Source organism: Pan paniscus, chromosome 14 (genome assembly GCF_029289425.2).
Source record: "Pan paniscus chromosome 14, NHGRI_mPanPan1-v2.0_pri, whole genome shotgun sequence".
Classification (NCBI taxonomy): Eukaryota; Metazoa; Chordata; class Mammalia; order Primates; family Hominidae; genus Pan; species Pan paniscus.
The window spans coordinates 64765514-64778381 of NC_073263.2; the positions used below are offsets into that span (position 1 = coordinate 64765514).

Genomic DNA, 12868 nt, shown 5'->3' on the forward strand with positions numbered 1-12868 from the left:
AATACTCTGCAAACAATAGAAACAAATGTGTGTAGGGGGTGAGTATATAAAGATTTTCTCTTATTTTTTACAATAAAACATTTCTTAAATGGAATTTGATTCCCACTAGTGTTTATACCATGGTAGTATTATATGTATCATAACTTTTAGTTTCCTCTTAATTTAGACCATATATCAGTTCATATTCATAAATAACTGCTATTTCTAAACTCGTTTGGGAAAGTTTTATGTAAAGCTGTAAACCATGTCAAGCAACATATTTGAGAATTTCACACATATTTCTTATCAATTCTCCTTCAGTGATTCTTTGGGAGAATTGAACTCTTTTCTATATAGGAAAATTAATATTAACATTTATTTATTATAATTTATCATTTATAAGTTAATGTGTTTCCAAATTGAATATTGTATTTCATTAAAAGTTCTTTATCCATTAATCCGTGGAGATTCTTTAAATCAATTTTGTCTAAGAATATATGCAAATGACTACTTGCCAAACAATCTATACTTTTTCATTTGTTCTGTTTCTATTCATTCTATCTTTTGGGGATTTGTTAATATCAGGGCTTTGAATAAAGAATAACCATCAATTTTCATAACCCACGTGTAATAGAAACGATTTATCTTGTATTATAAAGCTTAAAAGACATAACACCCTTCATTTTTTTCCCTCTGAAATATTTTTTATCTACTACCTTGGAGTACTAATTCTGTGCAATTGCAGAACAGCATAGAATTGTGCTTATAATATGGCTGCAATGAAAAGCACATTAGGGATAAATCATAACACTATGACAGCATATAGTAAAATTTTTATAGATGTAAGAACTTAGAATCAAGTTATATTTCTGCAAGACAAATTAAAAATTAATTATTACCAAGCAAAATAATATGTGTAAAATACTGTTTTATTTAATATAGAAAACACTGGTAATCACCTGTCCAACAAACATTTTTTTTTCCTTTCCTGTCTTGCTAGTGGGACCTTGCTTTCTCTCAGGTCTCCTGCCCCACTCAATGTGATTCTCAGGAAGGTCACTCCATCCTCTGCTTCAGGGGTAAATCTGTTGCTCAAGATTGTCTTTTGATCTCCATGTTCACTGAAAGGATTTCTTTATCTAAAGTCCCCCATGGTCATATATGATTAGTTCACTGGGCAGTGTCCTTTCCAGGGGCTGTATAGCTTCAGATGTACTTTCTCTTTGTGGAACTGTAGTGACCTAGATACAACCTTGGAACTGAAAAGTAATAGGCTATTTCAAGGCAGATTCGGTATTTTTTGGTAAAGTAGCAAAGAATTATTAGATTTTAGTATACCTATCATATAAGATAGCAATTCCTTTATTATGAAAGACTTTTTGAGTTGTTTTTATTTGGAAACAAATACATCTTAAATATCACCTTCAGTATCTGTGATTGTAGTGGGTGTGACATACAGATACTGAAGGTAATATTTATATATAAAATACACACACACACACACACACACATATTGTACCATGCATTTTTAAGCTGATATAATCCTCAAAATAACTATATGATGAATTATACTATTAGTATACTATAGCAATCAAACTTTACAGACTTTCACATCAAAACTTGCAAAAGTTTAGCAAATCGTTATGGTAAAACAGAATAATAGATATATAAAATCCATTCCCAGTTAGTCTGAATTTCAAATTTGTAACTTTCCATTCAAAAATGCAAGTATATAAATTCTCTTTTAATATAGTTCACATATTAGAAGTACATTTCATCTAAATTTTTCTTTGAAAGTCATGAAAGACATATAATAATACTTATGTCAAGAAATTTTAGCATAACAGAAAAATTTATTGAGTTAACATTAAAAATACATTTTTTTGCTTATTAAAAAGCATATCTAAATATAATGAGCCATTTACAGACTTGCTGCCTTTAACATGAGGAAAAAATATACCAAAAATATTGACATTTGTTCTTTCCCTTTGTTAAATGTTTGGTCAGTAAGGCTGAATATCTATGATTCTAACCAAAGTTTTCAATGAATAATAAAGAAATAATGTATTATTCATCTTAATAACCATTGAAGCATATTCTGAAGCATCTTTATAATCAGAATTCCAATTGCTTAAAATCGAAACATGTCACAGACAGCTTTATGTTATGTGACAGCCATTCAAGATATACAACAATAATAGCATCAGAATAAGCAGGAAACCATGAGGAAGTTATTTATTTAACACATAAGATTTCCCTAAGTTAGTTCCACTAAAGAAAAAAAATCACTCCTCCTTGAAATATATGTCAAAATTTTATTATGCCTTTGCAATTTTAGGTATCATTATTCGAAATTCCAAACATGCTTACGCTTTGAGAGTACATGTTATTGGGTTGATGTATTTCTAAAATTAAAGCAGCCTATGTAATATTAGCCTTTTAAACTTTTGAACACTTATAGACATTCTTTTCTGATTTATATATCACATAAGGGGCTACTATAATGCAGTAAGGAAAATTGGAGAAATATAAAACTTGGATTTGGGAATTTGAATAAATCTGGGCCAAACTGAGTAATATAAAAGAAATCTAGTCAGAAAGTAGAGGACAGAACCCAACTTGAAACAATATAATAAAACAATATATACAACTTATAGCATGAACAATCAAAAGTCAATAAGTTGAATATAACAATGGGATAATTGTCTAATGTTATAAAGGAAATAGAAGTCAGAATCAGGATTTCAGTCATAGTAATACAGTCTTAATATTGGACTTCCATTCTGGAAGAACGAGTGTCTGCAAGTGTAATAACGAATTACATGTGGAAGGAGTATTGACATTACATCGAGGAAAAGGATCTGACATGGCAAAGAATGGCAGAAGTAAAGTTTTTTTCACAAATAATGTACAAACCTTTTCAAGAGCAGCCATTAGCTCAGAGCAGTGTTAAAATGAAGATTATCAATTTCTAGATGAATCACTTCAATACGGATCCGAAGAATTCTAAAAAATAATAATAATAAAATAAAAAATCAGGTTTGGAATCAAAGACATGGATGGGACTGGAACTACCCAGTTGATGGTAATGAGAGTTTTTTAACACAAAATGTTCATTTGGCATTAGATTTTATCTAGCAATTAGTTTTGTATTACAGTTTCCTGCCCATTACATTGCATAGGGTGGGCCCCACAGAAGAACAAAGATTTCCCTAATAAGGGCCACAAAGATTGGAACATTTGAAACACAGAATGGACTTAGAACGTTTAGACATGTCCAGTACTTGAGGTTTTTGTATTGCAAAACCGTATCATTTTCCATGATAGTGGTAGTAGCATGTATGTCACCAAAAGAGCCCTTTCATTTTCAAAATGTATTTATAAACAATGCACTATTTTCTGGTCCAATGATTTCCTGAAAATAAATATTATTTTGCACATCTGTCTTTCTTATCCTTAGCCAATATAAGTTCTTGCAGTGGACTCTGCTTTTATTATCTACTGTTTTCCAAAGCCTCAAGCCCATGATTCTTTAAGAAACAGAATATTTTGATTTTGTACTTTGTTCTAAGCTCTTTTCTAAGCTACTCTAAGACATTTTAATAATGCCCAAACATATGCACACTATTTCTAAATTGTTACAATCCTATTGTAATTTATTTTTTTCTAGGTTCTCTGTTTCAGATATGAGTTCAATTAAAACAAAACAAAACAACAAAAACAAGGAGCTCTTTGTTTTTGCTACTGGCTATAGCCATAAAATTTTTAAAAATATTCCTAAAATATATTCTTAGAGTCTCAAATTTTTGTTGAAAATTTTAAATGGTTGCTGTTTCTGCCACTAAGAGAAGGGCTTCTAAAAAGGAACTCAATGCCATTTTTCACTTATGCACATCTTGGGTTATTGACATTTTTCCCAATTTTTTCCATCTTACTACTTTTAACTATATTTTCCTTTCAAGAAGTTAACCTAACCACTTTATTAAACTAGTCAGTGTGAGTATAGGACCACAGTTAGTCATAAGTCCGCGTTTATGAACAGAGACTAGGAAAAGCTCTAAGCATTGTCCTCAGAATTTGGACTAAACCAAGTGACTTCCTTTCAGAGTTTGATGAGACATGCATCTCGGCACAATTTGTTCTCCTGTCTAATGGATTTAAAACCATTGGTCCTCCAAGCTAGTCTGCATCAGAGGTGTCTCGGGCCTATTCTTCTTAACTTCTTTATGGGGTACTCTATTATAATATCCAGTGTACAGAAAAAAAGTAAACTGCTCTTACTGTGAGAAGTGTTCATTTATAGGTATCAATTAGACTAACTGGTTGATAGTGTTGTTCTGGTCTTTTAATCTTTGATGATTTTCTGCCTACTCCTTCTATTGGTTACTAAGAGAAGATTATCTTATAAATAGGTCCATTTCTCCTTTCAAAGTTTTATCAGGTTTTATTACATATACATTGAGACTCTGTTGTTAGGTGCATATATATTTAAAATTGTTATGTCTTCTTAGTAAATTAACCCTTCCAATTATTTTTAGATGTTCTTGTTATTCATCGCAATTTCCTTGTTTAATGACTACATTGTTGACATTGATAGAGCCACTCTAGCTTTCTTTGGATTATATATGCATGATATAATATTTTTGCAATAGAAGTTTCACTTTTAAAATATTTTTCTTATTCACAACACATTGTTGGGCCATATTTTCTTAATCCAACTCAAAAATCTCAGTCTTTTAACTTGTGTTTTTAGGTTATTTTTATTAATATATTTATTGGTGCAGTTGGACTTATGTATACTATTTTGTTTGGGTTTCGTGTTTGTCTTTTTGTTTTTGATTTTCTGTTTCCTCTCTTCTGCTTTTTTGGGGGGATTATGTAAATATTTTAAATGTTCCACTTCAATTTTAATATTGGTTTATTTGGCTATGTCTTTTTGAATTATTTCTATAGTAGTTTCCTAGGGATATGTACATATATATGAAATCTAGAGATATAGATTATATATGCATTTATACATATATAGAATACATAAATATAAGTATATATAATTATTTAAATTTTTAAAATTACATACAAAAAGGTGCTCAGTGTATAGTTCTATGAGTATTGGCAAATGTAACAACTATCACTATCAAGATAGAAAACAGTTCAATAATCACAACAATGACACCCTTTTGCTACTGCCTTTTGAGTTCAAGCCTCTTCCACCCTTTTGCTGTCAGTAGCCACTGATCTTTTATCAATCATTATACTTTTATGTCTTCCAGTATGTCATATAATTGAAATCATAGCTTATGCAGCCTTTAGTTCTTCTGGTATTCAGCAAAATTTATCTGAACTCATTGACATTATTGTGTTTATCAATAGTTTATGCCTGTTTATTGCTAAGGAGAATTTAATTGGTATACTAGTGTTAACATCTATTTACCAATTGATGTACTTTTCAATTGTTTACAGTGTTTGGTAATTTTGAATGAAGTAACTCTGAACACTCAATACTTCAGTGTGTGTGTGTGTGTGTGTGTGTGTATTCATAGGCTTTTATTTCACTTGGGTAAAAACCTAGAAGTGTAATTGTGGGCATACATGGTAATATAGTAATGCATGTTTATAAGAAACTTCTAAACTGTGTTCTAAACTTAGAGTTTTTAAAATCATATAAATCCTTTTACTCTACTGTATATTGCTGTCCCATATACTATATCTGCATGCATTACAGTTTTAAGAAAATGATATAATGTTTGCTTCCTAATATAGTAATATAGTAATGCATGTTTATAAGAAACTTCTAAACTGTGTTCTAGATTTCCCATTTTCACTAACAATGTATAAGATTCCGTTACCCTGTATCCTCACCAGTAATTGGCATTACTTGTTTTTCTTCTCCTTTCTAATAGCTGCGTAGTGATATTGCATTGTGGTGTTACTTTGTTTTTTCTGAATAACTAATGATGTGAAGAATATTTTAATGGATATATTTGTTATCACTATGTCTCCTTTGGAGTAGTGTCTAATATTTTCCCCATTTGTATATGTCTAGTTGTTTACTTACTACTGCATTTTAAGTTTCCTTCTTATAGTCTAGATATAAATCCTTTGTCAGTAGGATATTTAAAATCTTTTTTTTTCATTTTTTACCTTGTCGCTTCATTCTCTTAGCATTATACTTTTCAGAGCAAGAACTTTAAATGTTGATGAAGTGTAGTTTATCTTTTTTTCTTTTATATAAGATGATTTCGGTGACACATATAAAATTCTTTGCTAAATCCAAGCCCTGGCTGGGTACAGTGGCTCATATCTGTAGTTCTAACACTTTGGAAGGCTAAGGTGGGAGGATTGCTTTAGGGAGGAGTTTGAGGCCAGCATGGTCAACATAGAGAGAACCTGTCTCTACAAAAGAGTCAACTGGGCCTAGTGGTATGAACCTGTAGTCTCAGCTACTAGGGAGGCTGAAGCAAAAGAATTGCTTGCACCCAGAGTTTGAGGCTGCAGTGAACTACGATGGTTCCACTGTACTCCAGCCTAGGTGATCAAGGGAGACCCTGTCTCAAAAACAAATAATAAATCTATGTCCTGAAGTACATTTTCCTAAGTTTTCTTCTAAAACTTCCATATTTTCATTTATTACATTTAGTATTATGATCCAATATCTGTACAAGACTGAGGTATAAATTTAGATATATATTTCATGTATGGATATCTAATTGAAAATACTATCTTTGCTGTTGTACCTTTTTAAAATATAATGTGCTCAGATTTGTGCAATGTCATGCTTTATACCTGGTGGTTTTCCTGCTTCTGAAGTCTATTTTGTATGATGATATATTCATTCCAGCTTTCTGGAATAGTATTTGCATGGTATATCTTTGATAGTATTTGCATGGAACATCTCTGTATAGTATTTGCATGGTGCATCTTTTGTCAGCTTTGCATGTATTTGCATGGTACATCTTTTGATAATGTTTGCATGAGTACATCTTTTGCCAGCTTTTACTTTTAATCTAAGATACTTTCATAATTAAATTTAGTTTCCTGTAGGCAACATATAATTGGGTATTATATTTTTATTCCATTTGGTAACTTGTGTTTTGTGATTGATATGTTTTGGCAATTCACAGTATTTTTAAAATTTTAACTTACTACATTTGGATTGGTTTCGGTATTTTTAAAAAAAACAATTAAATTTTATTTTTTAATTTCAATATATTTATTTATTTTGAGACCATGTTTTGAGACTGGCTAATTTTTGTATTTTCTGTGGAGATAAGGTTTCACTATGCTACCAAGGCTGGTCTCAAACTCCTGTCCTCAAGTGATCTGCCTGCCTCAGCCTCCCAAAGTTTTGGGATTACAGGCATGAGCTACTGCTGCATTTTTTATTATAATTTTTGCTTAGAGATTACAACCTCAAAATCTATTTTTTCTCAGACTATTTAGAGGTAATATATTTTACCAGTTCAACTAAAACTTAGAGTTTTTAAAATCATATAAATCCTTTTACTCTACTGTATATTGCTGTCCCATATACTATATCTGCATGCATTACAGTTTTAAGAAAATGATATAATGTTTGCTTCCTAATGTAGTATCCTCCATTTATCCAGCTATCTATCAATTTGATTGCTCTCCCTTTATTCAGAAATTACAGGTTTCCATCTTATATAATTTGTCTTCAACCTGAAAACCTTCCTATTGCATTTCTTATAGAGTAAATCTGCTGGTCCCAAACTTTCATAGTTTTCCTTAAACTGCAAAGTATTTATTTATTTAACCTTTATTCCTCATAAATATGATCACTATTCATAAAATTCTGAGTTATTAGTTATTTGTTTTAGCAGTTGGATTATGATGCTATTGACATTGTTTTCCTTGTGTTTATCTCTCTACTGCAGATATTCCTTCACACTCTCCAGTCTGATAGGCCCTCTGCTTGGTCCACAAAGCAGGAAGCTGGAGTTCTGTCAGAACTGTATCCACTCAAGCCCTCTCCCCGTGTTGTGCAGTTATATGCAACCAGGAGAGAGCTGCGGTAAGGTAGTCAGAGAAAAGAGAGGAGAAAAATAATAATAACAACAGGAATCTCCACCTACCCCCAACTCTTTGGATCACAGGGTCCTTCTTTTCAGCCCCTTTGCCCAGAAAGATAGGCTCTCTCTGAGTCTTAAACGATACTGCAGCTGTGAGATTTTGCCCCTGGGTCTGGTCCTTGCATTGGTTAGGGAGAAAGAGAGTAAAAAGAGTTCTCTCCCACACTCTCCTCTACACATAGGCCCTTTTTCCTATTTCTTTGGCTAGAAAGTGTGGTTTCCCCTCTGACTTTTTTTGCTGTCCACAGTCACTGGCCATTTTCACAATTTGGCCAATTCATAAGTGAAACCAGTAAATAAAGAAGGAAATAAAAAAATGTAAATTTACTTTTATGTAGATTCTTCAATTTTGATTTCTCTATCTACCTGATATTCTTTATAGGCGAAACCAGTAAATAAAGAAGGAAAGAAAAAAATGTAAACTTACTTTTATGTAGATTCTTCAATTTTGATTTCTCTATCTACCTGATATTCTTTATACATGAAACCAGTAAATAAAGGAAAGAAAACAATGTAAATTTACTTTTATGTAGATTCTTCAATTTTGATTTCTCTCTCAATCTACCTGATATTCTTTAGTTTTAAAGAGTCCTCAGAGAGTTGTTTTTGCTCTTTCCAGACTTTTAGACGTAATGAGTGGGAGAGATGAGCTGATGTGGACACATTCAACCTAGATAGCCCAGAAGTCAAATCAGTGTTTTCTACTATTAAATTTGTTGAAAAGGAAAAAAAAAGGCTGAAAATAGTGTTGAGTTAACTAAGATTTGAAAATGTCAAGCAAGTATATATATTTCTATTACCTTTCTTAATATGAAATGAATACCAAATGTTTCTGTTACCAGCTGGCCATTCTCGCAACCTCATAATGAATTTACATATAAAATACATTTTACCAGTTTTAGTGCTCCAAATGTGAGACTTTTACTGGGAAAAAAGGCATACCTAGAAATAGTTATCAGAGGGGACAACATAAGGAGCTACATTCTTAGGAACAAAAGCAAAACAATCTATAGGTAATATTATCAAAATCTACAACAATAAATAATTTTTAGGAACTCCAATTTTAAAAATGAAGGCATGTTTTACTAAAATTATTTTAAAAGCTTTAGTGTAAAAATTAGCAATAGTTTGATGATAAAATGCAGTTCTCTGGAGCACAGAATAACTAAGTCATTTTATAGAAAGAAACAAACCTTTCATTTGTCTCATTTTGTATACAATTAATCTAAATATATGCAGGTTTTTCTTGTTTTTTTAACTAAATATATTTCTAAATGTATCTTGTTAGACATATGCAAATGCATAATTATAGAAACATAATTTTAATTTAGTTTCATCATAATGTCAATAATATACGTATTATATTTTATCTCAATCAATTGAAATAATTTTATTATGAAACAGAAAAATATATCATTTTTATCTTCTATGTATCTGCACATCAAATAACTATTTTATATCTAGTAGAATCTCAACTTTTATCTTAAATACCACCTTAACCATAGTGACTAACTTTTGTTTTTAACAAACTTAGGTTCATGAAATGGAGATGGAAAACTTGAAACTCTCATGAAATGTTTCCCCCATAGAGAGGTGAAGCTGGCTGAGCTTCTGGGTTGGGTGGGGAATTGGAGAACTTTTCTGTCTAGCTAAAGAATTTTAAATGCCCCAATCAGTGCTCTGTGTCTAGCTAAAGGATTGTAATGCATCAATCAGCACTCTGTAAAAATGCACCAATCAGTGCTCTGTGTCTAGCTAAAGGATTGTAATGCATCAATCAGCACTCTGTAAAATGGACCAATCAGCACTCTATAAAATGGACCAATTAGCACTCTGTAAAATGGATCAATCAGCAGGATGTGGGCAGGGCCAAATAAGGGAATAAAAGCTGGCCATCTGAGCCAGTAGCAGCAACCCGCTCGGGTCCCCTTCCACACTGTGGAAGCTTTATTCTTTCGCTCTTCACAATAAATCTTGCTTCTGCTCACTCTTTATGGACTGTAACACTCACTGCGAATGTGCAGCTTCATTCCTGAAGTCAGTGAGACCACGAACCCACTGGGAGGAACAAACAACTCTGGATGTGCCAGCTTTAAGAGCTGTAACACTCACTGTGAAGGTCTGCGGCTTCATTCCTGAAGTCAAGCGAGACCATGAATCCACCAGAAGGAAGAAACTCTGGACACATGTGAACATCTGAAGGAACAAACTCCGGACACACCATTTTTAAGAACTGTAACACTCACTGCGAGGATCTGAGGCTTCATTCTTGAAGTCAGTGAGACCAAGAACCCACCAGAAGGAACCAATTCCGGACACATTTTGGCAACCACGAAGGGACTATCACCAAGCAGTGAGTACCATCAGACCCGTTTTGCTTGCTATTCTGTCCTATTTTTCCTGAGAATTCGGGGGCTAAATACCGGGCACTTGTCGGCCAGTTAAAAGTGACTAGTGTGGCTGCCAGACTAAAGACACGGGTGTCAGGCTTTCTGGGAAAGTGCTCTCTAACAACCCCTGACTCTTCAGAGTTGGGAGGGTTGGTTTTGCCTGGAACCAGCTTCTGCTTCTCCTGTACTTCTGGGCTGAGCCAAGGGTCAACAGAGAGGAAAGCCATTCAGCTCCAGGGTCCCGCCAAAAAGTTGGTTGACCCTGCGGCCATGAGCGCAACTCTCAAAGTCATCTTGCCCAAGTGACACTCGCCCATCTATCCTATCTGTCCTGACCCTTGCCTCCTGCATCCTAATGCCTATCAGACAAACTTCCTCTTGCCTCTCTTCTTCGAGGCTAGTCCCACTTCTAAATACCACTCCCTGTCTCTGGTGTTTTTCTAGTTTCTCCTAGAAGAATGATTTCTAGTATAAACTCCAGGACTCTCTTACCTTCTTTAGGCACCCGGGCTCACCAATCAGAAAGACATAATTTTTGCCCAAAGCCCCATCGTAGGGGGGACTATCTGGAATTTTAGGATCCCTCCTCAGACTAGCAGGCCTAACAAAAGCTATTCCTGAAGCTAGGATATGGGGATCCTCAGAAACTGTATCCTTTCTATTCATATAAGTGAGGACAAAAGGCATCACTCTTCCAACTCTGGAGATCCCTCCCCTCACTCAGGGTATGGCCCTCCACTGCATTTTTGGGGCATAACATCTTTAAAGGACAGGGGTAAACTCACAATACTAACAGGAGAATGCTTAGGACTCTAACGGGTTTTCGAGAATGCATTGGTAAGGACCTCTAAATCTGATTTTTCTCGGTCCTCCTTGTGGTCTAGGAGGACAGGCAATGGTGCAGGTTTTCAAGAATGCATCGGTAAGGGCCACTAAATCCGACATTCTACCATCCTCCTTGTGGTCTAGGGGAAAACTAGTGTTTCTGCTGCTGCGTTGGTGAGCACAACTATTTTGATCAGCAGAGTCGAGGAACCACTGAGGCTTCTTGGTTAAGAGGTGTTTCTGCTGCTGCATCAGTGAGCGCAACTATTCCAATCAGCAGGGTCCAGGGACCGTTGCAGGTTCTTGGGCAGGGGGAGAAACAAACAAACAAACCAAAACCATGGGCAGTTTTGTCTTTCAGATGGGAAACACTCAGGCATCAACAGGCTCACCTTTGAAATGCATCCTAATCCATTTGGACCATTTTGACCCACAAACCCTGAAAAAGAGGCAGCTCATTTTTTTCTGCACTATGGATGGGCCCCAATATTCTCTCTCTGATGGGGAAAAATGGCCACCTGAGGGAAGTATAAATTACAATACTATCCTGCTGCTTGACCTTTTCTGTAAGAGGGAAGGCAAATGGAGTGAAATACCTTATGTCCAAGCTTTCTTTTCATTGAAGGAGAATCCACAACTATGAAAACTTGCAATTTACATTCCACAGGATGACCTCTCAGTTTACCCCCATATCCTAGCCTCCCTCTAGCTCCCCTTCCTATTAATGATAAGCCTCCTCTAATCTCCCCACCCAGAAGGAAACAAACAAAGAAATCCTCAAAGGACCACAAAAACGCTCGAGCTATCTGTTATGTCCCCTTCAAGCTGTAGGGGGAGGAGAATTTGGCCCAACCTGGGTATATGTCCCTTTCTCCCTCTCTGATTTAAAGCAGATCAACGCAGACCTGGTGAAGTTTTCAGATGATCCTGTTAGGTACATAGATGTCCTACAGGGTCTAGGGCAAACCTCCAATCTCACTTGGAGAGAAATCATGCTATTGTTAGATCAAACCCTGGCCTTTAATGAAAAGAATACAGCTTTAGCTGCAACCTGAGACTTTGGAGATACCTGGTAACTTAGTCAAGTAAATGATGGAATGACAGCTGAAGAAAGGGACAAATTCCCTACCAACCAGCAAACCATCAGCAGTATGGATCCCCACTGGGACCTCAACTCAGATCACGGGGACTGGAGTCGTAAACATCTGCTGACCTGTGTTCTAGAAGGACTAAGGAGAAGTAGGAAAAAGCCCATGAATTATTCAATGATGTCCACCATAACTCAGGGAAAGGAAGAAAATCCTTCTGCCTTCCTCAAGTGGCCACAGGAAGCCTGAAGAAAATACACTCCCCTGCCACCAGAGTCACTTGAGGGTCAATTGATTCTAAAGATAAGTTTATTACCCAATCAGCCACATATATCAGGAGAAAGCTCCAAAAGCAAGCTCTGGGCCTTGAACAAAATCTGGAGGCATTATTAAACCTGGCAACCTCGGTGTTCTATAATAGGGACCAAGAAGAGCAGGCCCAAAAGGGAAAGTGAGATCAGAGAAAGACCACAGCCTTAGTCATGGCCCTCTGACA

At 34.9% G+C, this 12868-nt stretch overlaps 1 long non-coding RNA gene across 1 annotated transcript in view; it reads right to left on the bottom strand.

The window, feature by feature from the left end:
• LOC130540714 (uncharacterized) overlaps positions 1-12868 on the bottom strand; it is a 147204-nt gene that overhangs the window by 44322 nt on the left and 90014 nt on the right. Inside the window, exons 4-6 of the long non-coding RNA XR_008954707.1 lie at positions 8870-8873; positions 8073-8187; positions 2896-2985 (exon numbers count right to left, since the gene is read on the bottom strand). This is a non-coding gene — a long non-coding RNA (uncharacterized LOC130540714). The remainder of the gene's footprint in view (positions 1-2895; positions 2986-8072; positions 8188-8869; positions 8874-12868) is intronic.